The 19474-nt window shown below is 33.1% G+C and overlaps 1 long non-coding RNA gene across 1 annotated transcript; it reads right to left on the bottom strand.

Moving 5' to 3' along the window:
• Positions 1-530: 530 nt before the first annotated feature.
• LOC110112815 lies at positions 531-9755 on the bottom strand. Its single transcript, XR_002305085.2, has 3 exons — positions 9631-9755; positions 9475-9555; positions 531-1139 (listed from the first exon to the last, which is right to left on the bottom strand). It is a non-coding gene; the product is annotated as an uncharacterized LOC110112815 (long non-coding RNA).
• Positions 9756-19474: the final 9719 nt, after the last annotated feature.

The following is a 19474-nucleotide window of genomic DNA, read 5'->3' on the forward strand; positions in this document are numbered from 1 at the left end:
CTTTCTAAAATTTTTATACAAGAAATCTGCTTTAAGAAGCAGAAAGAAAATCATCCCAAATGAAGCCTGAATATGAAAAGAAAATGAATCCGTTGTGTCACCAATCAAATGGCTTGATGACATTTGTTATTATTCTCCTATTTAAAGGTCAAGAACTCTATAACCCCTTCAATAAAATTATTTTATTTAGCATGAATTATAATAATTCTGCTATTGCTAAATAGCATGAAAGTTCCACTTAAAATAAGTAAATAATTTCCGTGGGGAAAAAGACTAACCTGAACAAAGAAAAGAAAAACGAACAAATGAGCACAAGCAGGAATTGATGACCACAAAATAAGCTAGCCATCAAGCAGAGTCCCAACGTTGTGCCAATATGAATGTTGATTTGCGCTTTCGTTGACACATACATAGTTAAAAAATTATCAATGTACGTAACGCCTTGCAAAAGCGATAAAAAAATGTAAAATATAGCATTTGGTGCAAAAATATTGGGGTTGGATCCAAAGCTCATAAAAAAGCATCGAAAGTGCAAGAAATTTTGCTCAAAATAAGCTATGGTTAACTTTCGTCACATGGAAACAGAATTAACAAAGATAATCATTGTTAGCTTATAGACTATAGCCATTCTATATGAGATAGTTAACAGCTTCAGTTCACATGGAAACAGAATTAACAAAGATTTTCATCTAAAGCTTAAGCATAATCAACATAAGTGGTCACTAAATAGACCAGAAGAAAAATTTCATTAAGCAAAAAATTCAAAGCTAACCTTGAAATACTTGAAACATACTAAATGCTTGAAGAACACCAATTATTCTAGCAATTGCACCCTGAAAGAGATCAAAAGGAGTCTCTACTCCCTTGAGCAATATGTACAGTGATGGCTATTGCATTTAGGCATCTCCATCATTTAACTTCAGAGGCTTGGTTTCTTGAATATTAACTGCTTGGTTTCCTGAGTAATCCCCACTCTTAATGAAGTTGGCTCTCGAAACCATTCCACTACCACCCTAAAATCTCACTTTGGGATTTAGTCCAATCTTTTTTCAATGTGAGGGACAAAAATGATAGGAATCAAGTTCCAATATTTAGTAGAAAGTTAATGAAAATGAGTTCCAAAACTTGAACACATCTTCCTGCAGGTGATAAGAAAAATCCACTTATGAGAGCTTGAAGGTCACCTTCATTTTTTTCCCCCTTCTAGAAAAAAAACAATAATACAATAACATAAAACAATGTTGAGGCTTATTTAATTCATACTTGTAACAAAATAATATAAAATGAATGGGATGTTGGGTTAAAATGAAACTCACTGCAGTTCAAAGAAACACTAAATCAAATTCGCAAAAAAAAGAGTTCATAGGAAATAAATAAATATCATTGAAACTTTGGTGATTAACTTTTGGAACTAAACCTCCATTTCCAAAAACTAGCGGTAAAACAAATTGCTCTGCCAAAGTTTGTTTATTATGAAAGGGGAGATAAACATAATAAACAAATCTGAGTGAATATTTATATCCCTAGAAAGAGGATTTGATGGACTTCACAATCAAGTCAAACTTTTGTTAAAGCTCCTCTCAAAATAGAAGTTTACCGCTTTGCTCAAGGACTATATATTATTGAACACAGAAAATTTTCTCCGTTACTCTACCAAAGCACCAGTTCTTCTCAAGATCAAAGCTGTCATCAGATAATTTAGGTTTTTCTAAAGAGCAACCTCTAAAAAGGGAATGCAGTTGTGCCTAATAATTTGTCTCATACAATAAAGCTTATTAATTTACAATAAGTTACAACAGTAGAAATTTTCTGTCTGCTAAAGCTTCTTTCATTTCCACTGTTACATGGGTTTGATGACTTTCCTCAAAGTTTGTTGTAATGGCAATGACCATACAAAAAAAAAAATGTTAAATGACTATTAATTTATCAAATCTATGTTAATATATAATCAATCAAATTGCATGATGTTGATGGTTAAACTCATTATTTTATGTTATGATATATTGTATTGATCATTTTGATCAGTTTTAATGATGAAATTTAAAGTTTGGGTACAGTCATGATTGCATTGAGTAACTTTCACTTGTTTCATTAGTATTATGTTAGACTGGACCGGTCCAACCAGTCCATATCAGACTGGCTTACGAACAACAGAGGCAAAACTCTCCGCCAATCTCCGCCTCCTGCATGTCGATCAAACTGCCAATTCAAAAAGAGTGGTTTTAGAAGGATTTTTTATGAAGTTTAGGAAAGAAATTGAATGTAGGGACTGTCTAGAGATTTCATTTTGAATTGTACGCATTAAATAGTTTGTTTTCCTAGGGTTAGGGCATATTGAATTTGGCTGAATTTTGAGATATCTTAGGTTTAGGTTTTTGGGCTCTAGCGGCGTCTAGAGATTTGGGAGAGATTGAATCTCCTCTAGAATTGAGGATCAACTGTATCTTGCTATTTTCCATTTCTATTTCATCAAATAATACAAATTATCTACTGTTTTCATGGCTTTCTGTGGATTTTTGTTGTGAATTCTCGTTGTTTTCCGAATATTGACAGGAAATACTTGAGATCTACGAGTGTTTCCTATCAAATTGGTATCGTGGCAGATTTTGGGATTGTTTTGGGGTTTTTTCTGTGAAACCAGCTGTTGTTTTTCAACTGGAAGAGCGGTTATTTGTTGTTTTCAAGGGTCAAATTCAAGATTTTTGAGTCTACAAATATCCGGGTATTGATTGCAGCCAAGAAACTGGATGTGTTGGAGGATCGCCTTGAAATGGAGATCAGACAAATGAAATCAAAAATTTCAGATCTATAAATTCAAGTTTTAGATTTAAAGAAAGACATTTTAGCCATCCACGAGAAGATGGATGAGAATGTTTCCAGCCTAGGGGAGATGTTGAAGAAAATGCTTGAGAGCCAAACCAAAATATTACCGTCGGAGGGGAGAGAAGGCATCGACAGGCAGGGAGATGGGAAAAATCCTGAGCCAATCAGGCAAAGGGGAGATCAGGAGGTGGAGACTCGAAAGGGAGAAGAGAGAATACCTCTCCTAGAGCCTATTCCTAAGGAAGAGTCAAGCAGAGGGTATGAGGAGAGGCATAAGGAGGTAGGGCAAGAACGAATGTGTTGATTTGGAGAGGAGAGGGGCGAGATTGAAAAGAGAAATGGATAATTATGACCAAAGGAGGCTGAATTTGAAAAGGGAGGGGTTTGTTATGATCCAATGGGTGCTGAATTTGAGAAGAGAATGTGAAAATTTGATGAAAGGCTGAGGTATGAACGTAGAAGGGATGATTGGGACACTTGGGGATAACCACCCCCTGGGGAAGGGAAAATTATGAAGGGAACAAAGGGAAAGTAGGCGTTCTGAGGGTGAGGAAATTAAAGATGCCTATTTTTGAGGAAGAGCATGCACATGGGTGGATCTACAGGATGGAAAGGTACTTTATTGTCAACAGGTTGACAAGAGGAGAAGCTGACGACAACCATAATGTACTTGGAAGGGAAAGCTTTAGCTTGGTACCAATGGAGGGATACGCCTAAGGACCTGGAGGGAGTTTAAGGACTGCCTGTTGGAATGTTTTCAAACCAGCAGAGGAGGAGACTCCTACGAGCAATTCTTCGCCTTGACACAGGATGGTGCAGTGATTGAGTATCGAAAGCGATTGAGTACCTTGCTAGTCGATTGGACCGTCTTCCTGAGATAGTTCTAGAGGAAAATTTCATGAAGTGACTAACGCCAGAGATCCGAGCAGTGGTTAGAGTAATAAGACCTCGTGAATCGGGAGAGACTATAAAACTAGTTCAATTGGTGGAGGATCAGAGACACCTGTAAAGAGATACGAGAGGCGGTAACTCAGGAGGTCAAAACCAAAGGACCACCACCTTTCTAGCACCCAAAGAGGTGACACTGGGTACTCTTAGGGAGACTTCGAAGGAGAAGACAATAGGAGTAAGACCGGGGGGGCAACTTCAAAAAGCTCACATAAATGGAATTATAGGAAAAAAGGGTAAAGGGGCTCTGCTTCAGATGTGACAAGAGTTATATGCCGGGGCACAGATGTAAGAACATAACTCTTCAGGTTCTTACCATTCATGATGAAGAAGAAATGGAGGGTGTCGTTTTTCCACCTTACATACAAGGTGGATCTTTGTGAGGGGAGTATTATTAGACCGGTTCAGCCGGTCCATATCAGACCGACTTATGAACAATAGAGGCGGAACTCTCCGCCAATCTTGGCCTCCTGCATGTCGATCAAACCGCCAATTCAAACAGAGCAATTTTTGAAGGATTTTTGATGAACTTTAGGAGAGAAATTGAATGTAGGGACTGTTTAGAGATTTCTTTTTGAATTGTATGCATTAAATAGTTTAATTTTTTAGGGTTATGACATCTTGAATTTGGCTGAAATTTGAGATCTCTTAGGTTTAGGTTTTTGGGCTATAGCGGCGTCCAGAGATTTGGGAGATTGATCCTCCTCTCGAATTGAGGATCAACTATATCATGCTATTTTTCGTTTCTATTTCATCAAATAATACAAATTCTCTATTGTTTTGGTGGTTTTGTGTGGATTTTTATGGAGAATTCTTGTTGTTTTCTGAATATTGACAGGAAATACTTGAGATCTACAAGTGTTTCCTATCAGATTCTGAATCCAACAGGTACTTGATTAAATGAAGGAAATGTAACCCACACTCCATATTGCTAGGAGAATGATTTCAATTCCATTTGTAGTTTGTATTATATGTTTTAAGTTATTCATCAATGAGTTGAAACTATGGTGGTGGCTGTTGTTATCCTTTAAATATCTTGATGTGACATGTAATATTATAATTTGTCCATTTAGATGCAAAAATTAACTTCCAAGGCTTATTTAGTTTTATGGTATCTTATCATGGCATAAATTAACTATGGATACATGACAATATATCCGATTTTTGGTATTATGGCTTCTACTGTTGATGTCCTCTTCCTTCAATTGGGATGCATTGATCATATATAATGTATATGGTAGTCATCAATTTTCTATATTTCACATGGCTCTTATTCTCTTACCTAAATGTATTATCTTTTGGAAGATAATATTCAACTCTAAACAATCTGCTCATATCAAATTTTCATTCATACTCATTAGTCACATTACTTTCATCAACACTATTGTTGCCATGAGACAAGCCCTGGATGATAAAAGTAGAGGATTGTGTTATGTAATCGACAACCATCATAAAACTTGTCGAATAATCATGAAATGAATTTACCTGGATACATAACATGTGTGGAATGTCATCTCGAGTTAATAGTTACAATGAAGCTTGTTTTCGTGAAATAGAACCTATGAAAAAGCAGTGCACCTTCTCCAGACTTACTAGATGAACCCTCACTGAGCCAACAAAGTAACTGACCAAAAATTATGAAAGAAATTCTCAAGAAGCTTCAAATTATTTGCATTGTTGGATTGTTTTATCTCATTCATATTAATATTATGCTTCAAATTTATGTAACTAATTAATATAATTAACGTTCTAATATGATATTAGAAATCATTTGTTAGAATAATGTAATGTATGACTCAACATTAAATTCTATATTGTTTGACAGCAATTGAAGAGTATTGTTGGAGCATTGTACTAAATTTTGATTCTATATTATAATCTTTGTTTGATAACTGCTAGCACGAATTAAATGCAATGTTAATGAAATGTTATATGTTGATTTTTAAGAGGTGATACCCAAATTTTTATTAAATTTTACTCATGAAAAAGAATTATCACCAACAGCATAATAATAATTAATCAAACAACTAACAAATTGAAGCAGATACATTGAATTGGTAGCAATCAAGGACTATTTAAGCCTCTTTAAGATCCAAGTAGGCAGTAGTTAGTATACATATTGATCAATGCTTGCTTTTGGATTTGATGGACTTCACAATCAAGTCAAACTTTTCTTAAAGCTCCTCTAAAAATAGAAGTTTACCGCTTTACTCAAGGACCATATATTATTGAACACAGAAAATTTTCTCCGTTACTCTACCAAAGCACCAGTTATTCTCAAGATCAAAGCTGCCATCAGATAATTTTGGTTTTTCTAAAGAGCACCCTCTAAAAAGGGAATCCTTTTTCCAAAAAAAAAAAAAGGGGAATCCAGTTGTGCCTAATAATTTGCCCCATACATTAAAGCTTATTGATTTACAATAAGTTACAGCAGTAGAAATTTTCTGTCTGCTAAAGCTTCTTTAATTTCCATTCTTACATTGGTTTGACGACCTTCTTCACAGTTTGTTGTAATGGCAATAATGACCATAACAAAAAAAAAGTTAAATGACAATTAATTTATCAAATCCATGCTAATATTAAATCAATCAAATTGCATGATGTTGATGGTCAAACTCATTATTTTATGTTAGGAGTTATTGTATTGATCATTTTGATGAGTTTTAATGATGTAATTTAATGTTTGGGTGCAGTCATGATTGCATTTAGTAACTGTCACTTGTTTCATTAGTGATTCCGTTCGATTAAATGAAGGAAATGTAACCCACACTCCATATTGCTAGGTGAATGATTTCAATTCCATTTGTAGTTTGCATTATATGTTTTAAGTTATTCGTCAATGAGTTGAAACTATGCTGGTGGGTGTTTATCCTTTACATATCTTGCATGTGACATGTAAGAATATCTTTTGTCCCTTTAGATGCAAAAATGTACTTCCAAGGCTTATTTATTTTTACGTATCTTATCATGGCATTAATTAACTATGATAACATGACAATATATCCTATTTTTGGTATTATGGCTTCTTGTGTTGATGTCCTCTTCCTTCAATTGGGATGCATAGATTATACATAATGCATATGGTAGTCTTCAATCTTCTGTATTTCACATGGCTCTTATTCCCTTTCCTTAATTTATTGCCTTTTGGAAGATAGTATTCATTCTAAATAATCTGCTCATATCAATTTTCATTCATACTCATTAGTCAAATTAGTTTCATCAACACTGTCGTTGCAATGAAACAAGCCATGGATGATAACAGTAGAGGATTGTGTTAGGTAGTCGATAAATAGCATAAAACTTGTTGAATAATCATGAAATGAATCAGTAATAACTTGGATACATAATATTTGTGTGGAACGTCAACTCAAGTTAATAGTTGCAATGGATCTTGTTTTCATGAAGTAGAAGTTATGAAAAAGCAGTGCACCTCCTCCATACTTATTAGATGAACCCTCACTGAGCCAACAAAGTAATTGACCAAAAATTATGAAAGATATTCTCAAGAAGCTTTAAATTATTTGCATTGTTGGAAAGTGATATCGCATTCATATTAATATTATGCTTGATAATATTAGAGAGAGCCGACTTAGATGGTTTGGTCACATAAAACGGCGGCATTCTGATGACCCGGTTGGGAAAGTATAGGTATTAGATTTGACTTATGTTAAGAAAGGTAGAGGTAGACCTAAAAAGACTTGGTTAGAAAATATTAGAAATGATCTTTCTCTATTAGATTTAAATGAGAATTTGATTTTTAATAGAACACAATGGAGAAAAAGGATTCATGTAGCCGACCCCACGTAGTGGGATAAAGGCTTGATGTTTTTGTTGTTGTTGTATATTAATATTATACTTCTTCAAATTCATGTAACTAATTACTATAATTAATGTTCTAATGTGATAATAGAAATCATTGCTAGAATAATGTAATTTATGACTCAACATTAAATTCTATATTGTTTGACAGCAATTGAAGAGTATTGTTGGAGCATTGTACTAAATTTTGAATCTATATTAAATTTTTTCTTTGATAACTGCTAGCACGAATTAAATGCAATGTTTATGAATTTTTATATGTTAATTATTAGGAGGTGAAACCCAAATTTTTATTAAATTTTACTCATGGAAAAGAATGATCACCAACAGCATAATCATAATTAATCAAACAACTAACAAATTGAAGCAGACACATTAATTAATAATTTATCATGATGATTTGTCAAATATAACATAAGCTAAGCCTGAAACCAGCTAAACAATTTTCTTAACCTGTTAGCTTAGAGCATCTCATTCTTTTCACCAAACAAACAACTTAACCTTGATTAACAACTTAGCAGATTTAGCCAGGCTTGGCTTAGCTTAAGCCAAGAAAAATAAGCCCAAAAAGACCAAAAAAAAAGAAAATATATAACATAAGGGATCCAATTTCCATGAAATGGTAGCAATCACGGATCTATTTAAGCCTCTTTAAGATCCAAGTAGGCAGTAGTTAGTATACATATTGATCAATGCTTGCTTTTGGATGTGCTGATCATTCAAAGAAGTTCTTTAGAAAATTAAAAATTAGTGCAGGATGACCTCTTTTTGAAAGACAAGTCATCTGTAAAATAAGATATTAATAAATGTTGAATTTGCAAATGGTTTCACCAAACAAACCAAGGCATGAATTACAGTTATGGATGAAATACCCTGTGCCTAAATCACCAGGAAGGCTCATAGACCCTATAGTAGGAGTGCGAAATAACAACATATGTGGATGGTACTAGAAAAACAGTTTTGCAAATTAACATGCATATTTAGGAGGGTATAAACTGAAATTAGAGAATTCAATCAGTTAAAAACTAAGAAAATCAGGATTGTAGCAATGTCATCATTGACACATGCCTCTAGAACAAACCTCATGGCAGCTTGTTCCAATATGTTCCTCCCTATAAACACGTTGATAGCCTTATCACAAGGAGCCAAAATAAATAAATAAATAAACGTGTAAGCCCAATTGCTCAATTTTCATAACATGAGGAAACAAATGAATTTACATATAATATATAACACTCAAAATATTAAGATTTATATATTTAACATAAAACTTCACTATTCACATGCAAATCAATCCAAATATCAAAAAAAAAAACCTCCCCTAACCATCCCACGGCGTTGCCCAATCCCTTCACTTCCCCATCAATTCATCATCCTTTATAGCCATCGGTCTAGTGGCCCTAATTGCCCATCATGACTTCCTTAGCCATGTTTTCCCCTCCCAGCCGCCACCATTGCCATATTTATAGCTCCGTCCAACACGTCCACCATTTCTGACGAGTCACCAAGTACAGGAGCTTGGTCAACAAAGGCAATCTACCTCTTCCCTCCTCCTTGGCTAGGTCCATTAACTCCAAGTGTTAGGTAATGTAAATAATAAAGTTCATGTATCTAAAACCTAATGTTTTGAGTTCTAGGTATGTAAATCCCTCCTCACAATGGTATGGACTTCAACCAGCAAAGCTATAGTAAATATGCAGCATAATAATACTCATTTTAGAATAAATGATTAAATTTTCACGATCACACCCCTACAAACTCCCTCCAAAAATGAAATACTATTTTCCTCATATCTGGTAGTATCATGTTGCCCAGGTTTTATGGACGCACGAGATTTTCAAAAAATAACAGCTTAGAAAAGACCCAAGCACTTTGGTACAGCACCTCCCCAAGCTGAAGGAGCGGATGACATTAAGGTGGCTGTGGCCGTGCTTGTTAAGGCCACCATTTTGTGCGCTTGAAGGCCTGTGGATGAGAAGGAAATTATATGATTAAAAAATAGACAGAATACATCAGATCATGTAAAAATAGCTGTATTACTGAGGATTCTCCATTGCCGCCTCCACCTCCGGGAACCTAAGCCAACAAAACTGTGGTTCTCCCAGCAGCTCCGCTCCTTAGGGTTTCAAATTGGAGTTCGGCGACATAAGAATTTATAGACCTGTATAGAGAAAAGAATTGGAGCTCTTATAACAATGTAAATAGCATAGTATTAAGTGGTATGTATGTAAATCTCTCTAAATAAAATTTATTAAGAATGCTCTTTTTTTTTTTTTGAAGAAAATGGCAATAGCATTAAAAAGAAAAAGAAATTACAATCTAATGAAAAGAAACTAAATCATCACATTCCTCCTTTAACAAAGGCAAAAATGGAGGAATGTCAACACTACTAATGTAATCCGAAATAAAATCACTAAGTAAAGCATAGTTAGCACATAAATCACCTAACTTATTACAACTTCTTTTGGAAAAATTAAAAATAACTTGATTAAACTCCTTTAGAAAAGAAAAATCTCCCTCCAAGAAATGGTTGTACTTTAACTTGGAACATCTATAAGAACCTTGAAGAAGTTTAATAATATTGAAATTGTCCCATTAATTAATTATACATTTTGCTTCCATCATTCAATCTTCAATAACCTTCTCCAATGAACTGATTGTCATCAATTCCAACTGAGCTACATCCCAATGTAAACACATAAAATCAAAAGCAAACAAAAACCTCCCTTTATGATCTCTAAATACACCACCAACACCAGCTCTATTAGATCTTAAAAGACAAGCATCTGTATTCACCTTTAGCCATTCGGGTGGAGAAGGATGCTAAGAAGAAGATGACAACTGAAATAACTGATTAGCATCCCAAATTCCCGAATGAATATGAGGAAGGGAAGAAGCCGAAGCAAAACATAAAGCATTTGCAACAATAAACACCAAACCATCCTCTTTCTCACCATGTATAACCTTATTCCTAAATTTCCAAGAAAAGAAAACTATTGTACAGTATAAGGTTCCAATAAAAGGATTATTATGGGAAAGCCTTTTCAACTTATAAATGCAATTTACAACAGAAGAAAAGGTCAGAACTTGAAAACCCATTTATTCAGAAGTTTTAACACAGGGATAAGTAAAGATCATCCAACAACTATATGATTCTCATCTTCCACCGCAGCACATCCTCTAGAACAAGTATTCTGATTCGGTAGCCTCCTATGTAGTAAAAAAGCCTTAGATGGTATCACATCATTAAAAATACGCCGCTAAAAGAGTTCCACACAAGGTATAAGTTTAAGTTTTGTAATCCAGTTCCAATAATTTTCTTCAACTGAATCCTCAATCAAATATTTAGTAACCATTCCAGCAATAGTTTTCCCAGACATCCTCGCATTTAGCTCTATATGATCCATTACAATGAAGTATTTATAGGAGTTTGAAGAATAAATCAACCAACTGCTTACCAAAATATTTTCCCAATTGAGCAACATTCCACGAGCCATCAGAAATAAAATTATTAAGGCCATAACCCACCTCTTCCAGATTAGCAACAAAAGTTGGCCATTTCAGCACACTCCTATCAAGAATCTAGACATCCTTTAGCACATTTATAGACTCTCCATTTGCAACTTCACATCTAACAATCTGACGAAGGGACAGAGCACCATTCACAATAATTCTCCAAGTGGCTGAACATCCTCTCTTGACTTCAGCATTCCAAATATCACTACCATACTTTGCAATCAAGTTACGGTTCAGAAGAGAGTTGGGTTTACCTATAAGATTCCAAGCAAATATAGTACGAAGAGGGCCTGCTTTAGAAACTGCAGATGAAACCCATGTCCACCTTTGTTTTTTGGTTTGCATAAAACCTCCTAAGCAACATATTGAAGACAAAATTTATCATTGTTCTTATGCAAGATAAAACATCTACACATTTTATCAAATTTATTTAAAATTCCCATAGGTACAAGAGAATACGTAGCCAAAAATATGGGAAGAGAAAGAAAAACAAATTTAACAAGAACCATCCTTCCTTCTAATGAAATAAATTTGTTAGACCAAGAATTCAATTTACTCCATGCTTTTTCCATCATATTGTGAAATTATGAAACAACAAGCCTCCTCAAAGTAATCTTTACTCCAAAATAATTCAACTCCTTCACAACTTTGAATTTCAACAAGTGAGAAATAGCTTTCTTCTTCTTCATGTTAATAGATTTTCCAAATATAACGAAAGATTTCTGCATATTAATAATTTGTCTCGACCACTTGTTGTAGTTAAAAAGAATATCTTTTAATTTTTTCACACTTTTATAATTAGCTTCATAAAAAACAAGAATATCATATGCATATAGTAAGTGCAAAATCTTAGGGGTATTAGTATCAATTTTAATTCCAAGATTACCTCCTTTTTGTATAAAAGCATTTGTCAAAAGCTGGGAGCAAATAATAAACAAATAAGGAGACAAGGGATATCCTTGTCTAAAGCCATTCCTTGCTTCGATCCAAGTAGAATTATTTCCATTCACCAATATAGAAAATCTTGGATCCACCACACACTCCAAAAGAAGCTCAAAAAATTTTAAAGGAAAATTAAAATACTCTAGATCTTACCTTAAAGTAGACCACCTAATGCTATCATACGATTGCTCCATATCTACCTTAAAAGCCACCAATCCTTTCTTAGCTTTAGAAAACATGAATTTATTGAACACTTCTTGAGCCAACAAAATATGGTCAGATAAAGACTGGCCTTTAATAAAAGCCGCTTGTTCCTCTAATATGATTTTATGAATAACCATCTATAGTTTATTTAAAAAAAATTTGCCACCAATTTATAAATAGACAAGCAAAAACTAATTGGACGATAATTCAAAGGAATAACCGGATTACTAATTTTTGAAATGAGAATAATGAGAGTTTCTTTCCAAGTGGGAGACATCTTACCAAATGAAAAGAACTGATTAATGGCCTTCCAAACATCTTCACTAATGATTCCTTAATAATATTTAGTAAAAGAGAGTAATCCCATCAATGTCTGCAGAAACATTACTCCCAAGTTTATTAACCACCAACTGAAGTTCATCTTTAGAAAAATCCTTATCCAAAAATGATATTTCACCATCTCTAAGAGTATACATAGTTTTTAGCTAACTTTGTAGAACACACTTCCTCTCCCTCTATTGGTGGAAGTTTGAAAGCGGGTTTTAAAAAGTGTTAGTTTTCTTTGGAATTTTGAAATTGACTTTGGATTCAAATTCTAAGGTCGAACATCCCATTAGAAAAGTCATACCACCTGGAGGGGTGGAAATAAGATTTCAAAAAGGGGTTCAAATTTAGAATTGCAAATCGTACCTTGAATATCATAACTAGATTCAAGAAAGAACTGTGTATGACATCAAAAGGTCAAAATAGAGTTTGATTTAATTTCTAACTATGATATTCTAGGTTAATTATCATTAATTTCATGCCTAGAGCCTTATTAACAAAGGATATATCTCCTATAAGGAATAAGATATCATTGATTAGTAATTATTCAAACATAACGATAACGATTGTCATTGGTTCAATTTTTTCAAAGAAGACTAATTTGAATTTTGAAAATTTTTTTTGGGAAATTTGGGATTAAGTTTAGATTTTAATTTTGAAATCGAATTAACCATTAAGGGTGATTTATTACCTCAGAAGGTGAAAATGAAATCCCTTAACTGATTCAGATCCAAAATTGTAGATTTTGTCTTGAATATCATAGCCTAATTTAAGGTAAGACCACATATGACCCTAGAGGGTCAAAATGAAGTTTAGCCAAATATTGAACTATGGTAATCAAGATATGTGATCGCTAATTTCATATTCTAATTTATATTAATACATGATATATCTCCACGGAGAAAGAAAATATCATCCGTTAGCAATCATTCAAACATGATGATGACAATTATTATAAATTTGATTTCCCAAAAGAAATATCAATTAAGTTTTGAAATTTGATTTTAAAAATAGATGTGAGTTCTAAATCTCCTACAAGTGCAAGCCTTCATAGTTAATTACATCATAAAAATCAAAATTTTCTACGAATACTCTTTATTAAAATAACTACAACATTTTATTTAATGATTTTCTACGAGTGATATCAAAGTAATTGGATTTTGAAATTTCAACTAGGAATGGATTGAAATTGGAGCACTTATTTTGGAGTCAACAGAAGAAGGGTAGGAGACACTTGGAGAATATGAAATAATTCATAAGTATCCCGACCTAATCTATGTGTTGGACTTTAAGTTTTGGATTGAAAAAAGATTTAGTTTGAGTTGAACGTTTTATTAAAAGTTTAGGATTGTATTCCTAGAGGTTGGGGTCTTATAATTCAAAATATGCTCCAAATCCTAAATCTAAAGTGGGCACCAAATAATGGTGTCCCAAACCTAACTAATGTAATACAAAATATGGACTTACCCTAGCCTGGTTTTGGGAGCCAGCTAACCACCTAGTCAATTTTAAATCCATGAGTCCGATCATTTTATGAAAGAGTGGTAGGGACACTTGTATTAAGGTTCTAGAGAGCTGGGTTCAACATCTAGTTGTTGTCTTAAGTGGTCCCTTGACTTATGTTGGATGAAAATGCTAAAGACAAAAAAGCAATTAAGATTTAGACTCTTTTTAAGTGTGTTTCTAACGCAATGCATACCGATCAACTCAATTAATACTTGAAATTGGAATGAAACAATTTTTTTAAAAAGACATAAAAATAGTTTTTATCCTAGAGATCACTATAGGAAAATCACCCATTACCGGCAGAATTTTTCGGCGGCTTTCCGGTGGTCAATTTTCCGGCGGCTTTCCGTCTATTTTCCGATGGATTTCGGCAATCAATTTTCCGACGACGTTTCCAGCTACTTTTAAATAATTTAAATAAAATATTAAAAAAATTATTTATTTAAATGATTTAACAAAAAAAGATTACAGCAAAATGATTGAGTGTTTGATATGAATTTAAATTGAATAGAGTTCGAATCCCACCGACTGCACACGGGTAGGCGGGTAGACTAGCGGGCAGTGGGCATCAGAGAGACGAGCGGCAGGCAAAACACGGCGTCCGGGCAGTCGGTCAGCGCAAGAATGCAACTGGCAGTGTGGGATTTCTTCTGGGTAGGCTGGCAGGGTGCTTAGGCAGCTTGGCGATCAGCAGACAGCAGGCGGTCAGCGGCGGCCAAAGAGCGCCGGACAGCCACCCATGTGGCCAAAGAATTTTTTTTGAATTTTTTTAATTGTCCGGTGGCAAAATTAAAGAGCGCCGAAAAGCCGCCAGAATATTTTACCGCTGAAAAAAATTTTCTGGCGTGTGTTTTACCGGCAGCCAAAGAGCACCGAAATCCGCTAGTAAATTCTGAAACCGTTGGAAAATTATCACTTTTCGTCGTAAAAAAGCCATCGGTAATTAATGATTTTGCTATAGTATATTGCACATATTCCCCTTGATATACCTGCACCCTCATAGGCCAAGTGGTCTGCCAAAACTTACAGGTAGGGAGGTACCTAATAAAAGAAAAATAAGACTACAACAAAGATGTTATGCAAACTCCCGGCAATCTTGGTCTTACTTCTTAAGCCATTAGAGTTTCTACGTTATCCTAATTTTTTTAAAAAAATTTGAGTAGAAAACTTTTTTACACAACCTCATGAGCCCCACGTATCCAAGCTAAATAAAAAAATGGTTCATAATCGTAAAAAAACTACAAAAATCAAGCCGTCCTATATGCAAGTAAGTCAACTCAAATATATCAATATAATCAAACTAATTAATAAATGTATATAAGTAAACTACTTTACTTATTATAACCCAAAAATGTAGAAATTAAAAGTATCCAGTAATCCTAGTACAAACGCAAGTTCCTTTGAGTGGGATACTCTTTGCCTTCAGCTCCTATCTCTTCTCCTTTTTGGACTCCTTGGATTCTTCATAGTTGGATACCCAAATAAAAAAGAAAACTCTTCCCCTGAAGGGGAGGTTATTCTTTTTACTTTGGGTATGAAAGTAATCCAAACTTGGGCTCCCAAATGGAAAAGGACTAACCCCCTTAGGGGTATCCTTTCCTCTTTGGAATCCAACTTTGGATCTATGTATAATAAACTCAAAGTGCAACTTTCACAACTCAATACTTGAATAAATTACATTAATATAAAAATGAAAATTTTAAACTCTTATGCAGAGTTATCCTAAGCATTTAATAATCAAATTAATTCCCAAGTAGTTATATATATGCACAGAAAAGTAAAAACACTTGACCACGCTTCTTTTTTTTTTTATTTGGGGGGCTAAGCAGCTGAAGCACCTATAATAATTATGTTTTTTATTTATTTAACCTTATTTATTACCCTACGTGAGTGTGGCCACCTGTAAAAATTTCATTGAGCATCAAAATCATTCCTAACATAAGGGTAATCTAATCGCCCACTATATCAATCCACATAGTGTAGTAAAAGTAAACAAACACATAAAGAAATTTCAATCATAACATGCAATGAAATTTAAAAAAAGTGGCACACAGCAGAAAAGTAAATATCGACCTAGTTTAGGTCTAGAGTTAGCTTTTCATAGTAAATCATCTAAATTATGTGTAGAAGGTCGTGTGGCTGGAGTAGATCCTAAATTGGGTTGTTTGTTAAGATTATATAATGTTTAAGTTTGTTAAAAGTTGAAGGAGAACTTTATGTTTAAGTTTAATTATTAATGTGTTAAATCTTGATTTGGATGTATTTTAATTATTAGATGATTTCCACTTTTGTTGCTCACTAAGGCAGTGAAATTTATTTCACCTTGCTTGGGGTTATGTTAGTAGCCTTGTATGCATGGTTTACCTAGTAGCAATCAGGGTTGATTTAGTTGGTTATGAATTAGGGGTTGATTAATATTAATTAATTATTGATTTTAAGAGTTAAATTAATTTATGTTTTCCATCAACAAATTTGTGGTATTGTGTCACAAGGCTCGAGGAACCATGCCTTCTTAGGACACATAGCTCTGTAGCCCGGAGTAATCCTTCCTAAAAACCTTATTGATGTAGTTGAATTAAAGATTTTAATTTAGTTAAGCAATTAAAAGTGATTTTATTTTGATGTTTTATACTCCATTGAATCCATCGGTGACGTTGTGCCACCAGGCTCGAGGAACCAGGCCTCCTCAGCACATGTAGCCCCATACCTCTGAGTAGTCTATCCAATAAACTTTATCTTTGGAGTGGTTTTTGTTTATTAGGATGCTGGTTAAGTAGTTTTATTAATTAAATTAGAATTTTTAGCATTTTAATGAATTGTTGAATATTTTAGAGTTATTAGAATGATTTAAAGCATTAATTAATGGACAAGAAGTTAACTTTTAAAATTAAAGTTAATTTTGAAAGTTCAAAATTTTTTAAAAATATTAGGAATTTTAATGAGTAATTAAACTATTAGTATGCTCAATTTGGAGTTTCCTATAAAAAGTTATGAATTTTTTATGTTTTGACTTGATTTTGATTTAAGTTTGACCAGATTTTTGGATTTTTGACTTTGACTGATTTTTGAAGGTTTAAAATTTTTGTAAAATATTGGATTTTGATTTGAGTTTAATGCCTTTGAGTTTGATTAATTTAGAATTTTTTAAAATTAGTTATGATTTTTAGAAGTTTGAGAATTTATTGAATTTTTAAATTGTTTTAATTAAGGATATTTTAATGATTGTGATCCAAATCAGCCTTAAACCTCTTGGAATCACCCCCAAAGGTCCAAAATAACTTAACGGGATGTTTCCAAACATTTGGGGATTTTCTTTGGAATATTTAATTAATTTTAATTAATTAAATTAGTAAAATATTAATTTTTAATTAAAATTAAATTAAGGTTGAATTAGATGTCAAATCAAACGGGTTTTAATTTTCTCCGATTAAGAGTTTAATTTTTTTCAGTTAGGGGTATTATATGTATTTTTTAGATTTAATTTTTATTTATTAAAATTTTTAGAAATTTTAATGTTTAATTAAAGGTTTAAATTTAAGTAAATTAATTAAGGGGCTTAATGACTTCAAAAATTAGTAGGAAATTTTCTATTGATATGCAATTCCATTATGTTTGTTTGTTTAAAACTTCAAGTCAAAAGAATATGTATCCTAATTATTAAAATTTTCTTAAGTTCCTTACACAAGTCCTTAGTTATTGTCCTTAATGATGTCACTAAGTTAAGTAGGTTTGAATCAAGGTTCTACTAACCCTTGGACTTAACACAAATAAATGTGCAAACATCACATCCAAGTCCTTAGAACTAGGAGAGCCTTAGCTAAGTGTATTTGTGCATCCTAATTATGCAAATCAAAATAGAGTTTAATAAATTTGTAGATTAATCAATGGGCAATTAGCAAGGTAATTGTCCATTGATTAATCACTAATCCCCACTAATTCTACTCAAGAATGTTTAACCTAGGTCTAAATTTCAAGGGATCTCTCAAAACTCTCAAGATTTAATAAATACAGTTTTAAAATTAATTTTAATAATAGAAAATAGGTTAATTTAAGAATTTTTAGAAAATTTGAGATAATTCAAAATAGTTGTAAAAATAAATCCAAAATAATTTCAAAATAGTATTAAAATGATTTTGGAAAATATTTTTTTAATTTAAAAATAATTTGACATATGAACAAAGATTTATATATATAAAAAAGGGGTTGGATTAAATTTAATATTAATGAAATATTTAAATATTTGAGTTAATTAAGTTGATTAAGTTATTAAAAATATTGAAATAAAATCTTAATTTAAAAATAATTAAATTATATAAAATTACGAAAAATACATTAAATATTTTAATTTGAAAATTAATTTTAAATTAAGGTTTATGAAATTATAAAAATTTTGAAATAAAATATTTAATTTTTGGATCTATATTTTTTTAAAATTAATTTTATAAAATTCTATAATTAAAAACCTTCAAAATTATAATTATGTTAATTAGATTAATGGTGACGGCATCTAGCGTAACGATGAGCCACGTGGCATGATCTAGAATATCAAATCAATTCCATTGTAATGTAGGGCTACATGGCATCATCTAGACCGCAAGTTCAAAACCATATTAACTGATGAGCATTAATGGCCAATGATTTCTCCATGACAATCATTGACCATTAATGCGGGACACGACGCCACGATGGTGCAAGCCACTTATCTGAATTAGTAGAGCTCGGAGGTCATTAGATCTTCCGTGATTTGATTCAATAGCTAAGATAGAGCTGGCTGGAGGCATTGACCGCTGTAATGAATGAGCCATCAAACGAAACTATGGAATAACAAGATCTAGGCCATTGATCGCATGAATAATAGTACAAAAAAGTACAACTAACGAAGACTAAAAAAACACCCTAGGATCACTATTTCTCCTCATTCTCTAGATCAGAATGATCACTTAACTTGAAATCTTAAACCTAGCTACCACACATAAACAGAAATAATGGGGAGCAAAAAATGTAGTTTAAAACACACTTTACATAAAGTTATTTCAATCTAAGTGTAGTGACCTAGGGCTAAGGTTTTTAAGTATTTTTACCGTTGGATCTTTGAGGTCTTGATACAATTGAGCTTGTAGACATTCCACATATTTTTTCACTCTTGAATCCATAGTCCAAAACACACCAGATCGAGCTGTTAAGGCTTTGGATGGAAGGCTCCCTAGTTCACCGAAGATTTGGTCACTGGTGGGGCTTTAACAGTGGGGTTTTACTTAGGAAGGGAATAGGACGGTGAGGAGAGTTCAAACGAAGTGGAATGAGTCTCTGGGAGGCTAGAGGGAGTGAGAGAATGCAGAAGGTTGAATAATAGTCATTTTGGAGAGTTTACCATATTCAAATGGTATGGGGC

Source organism: Dendrobium catenatum, unplaced genomic scaffold (assembly GCF_001605985.2).
Source record: "Dendrobium catenatum unplaced genomic scaffold, ASM160598v2 fragScaff_scaffold_1579, whole genome shotgun sequence".
Taxonomy (NCBI): domain Eukaryota; kingdom Viridiplantae; phylum Streptophyta; class Magnoliopsida; order Asparagales; family Orchidaceae; genus Dendrobium; species Dendrobium catenatum.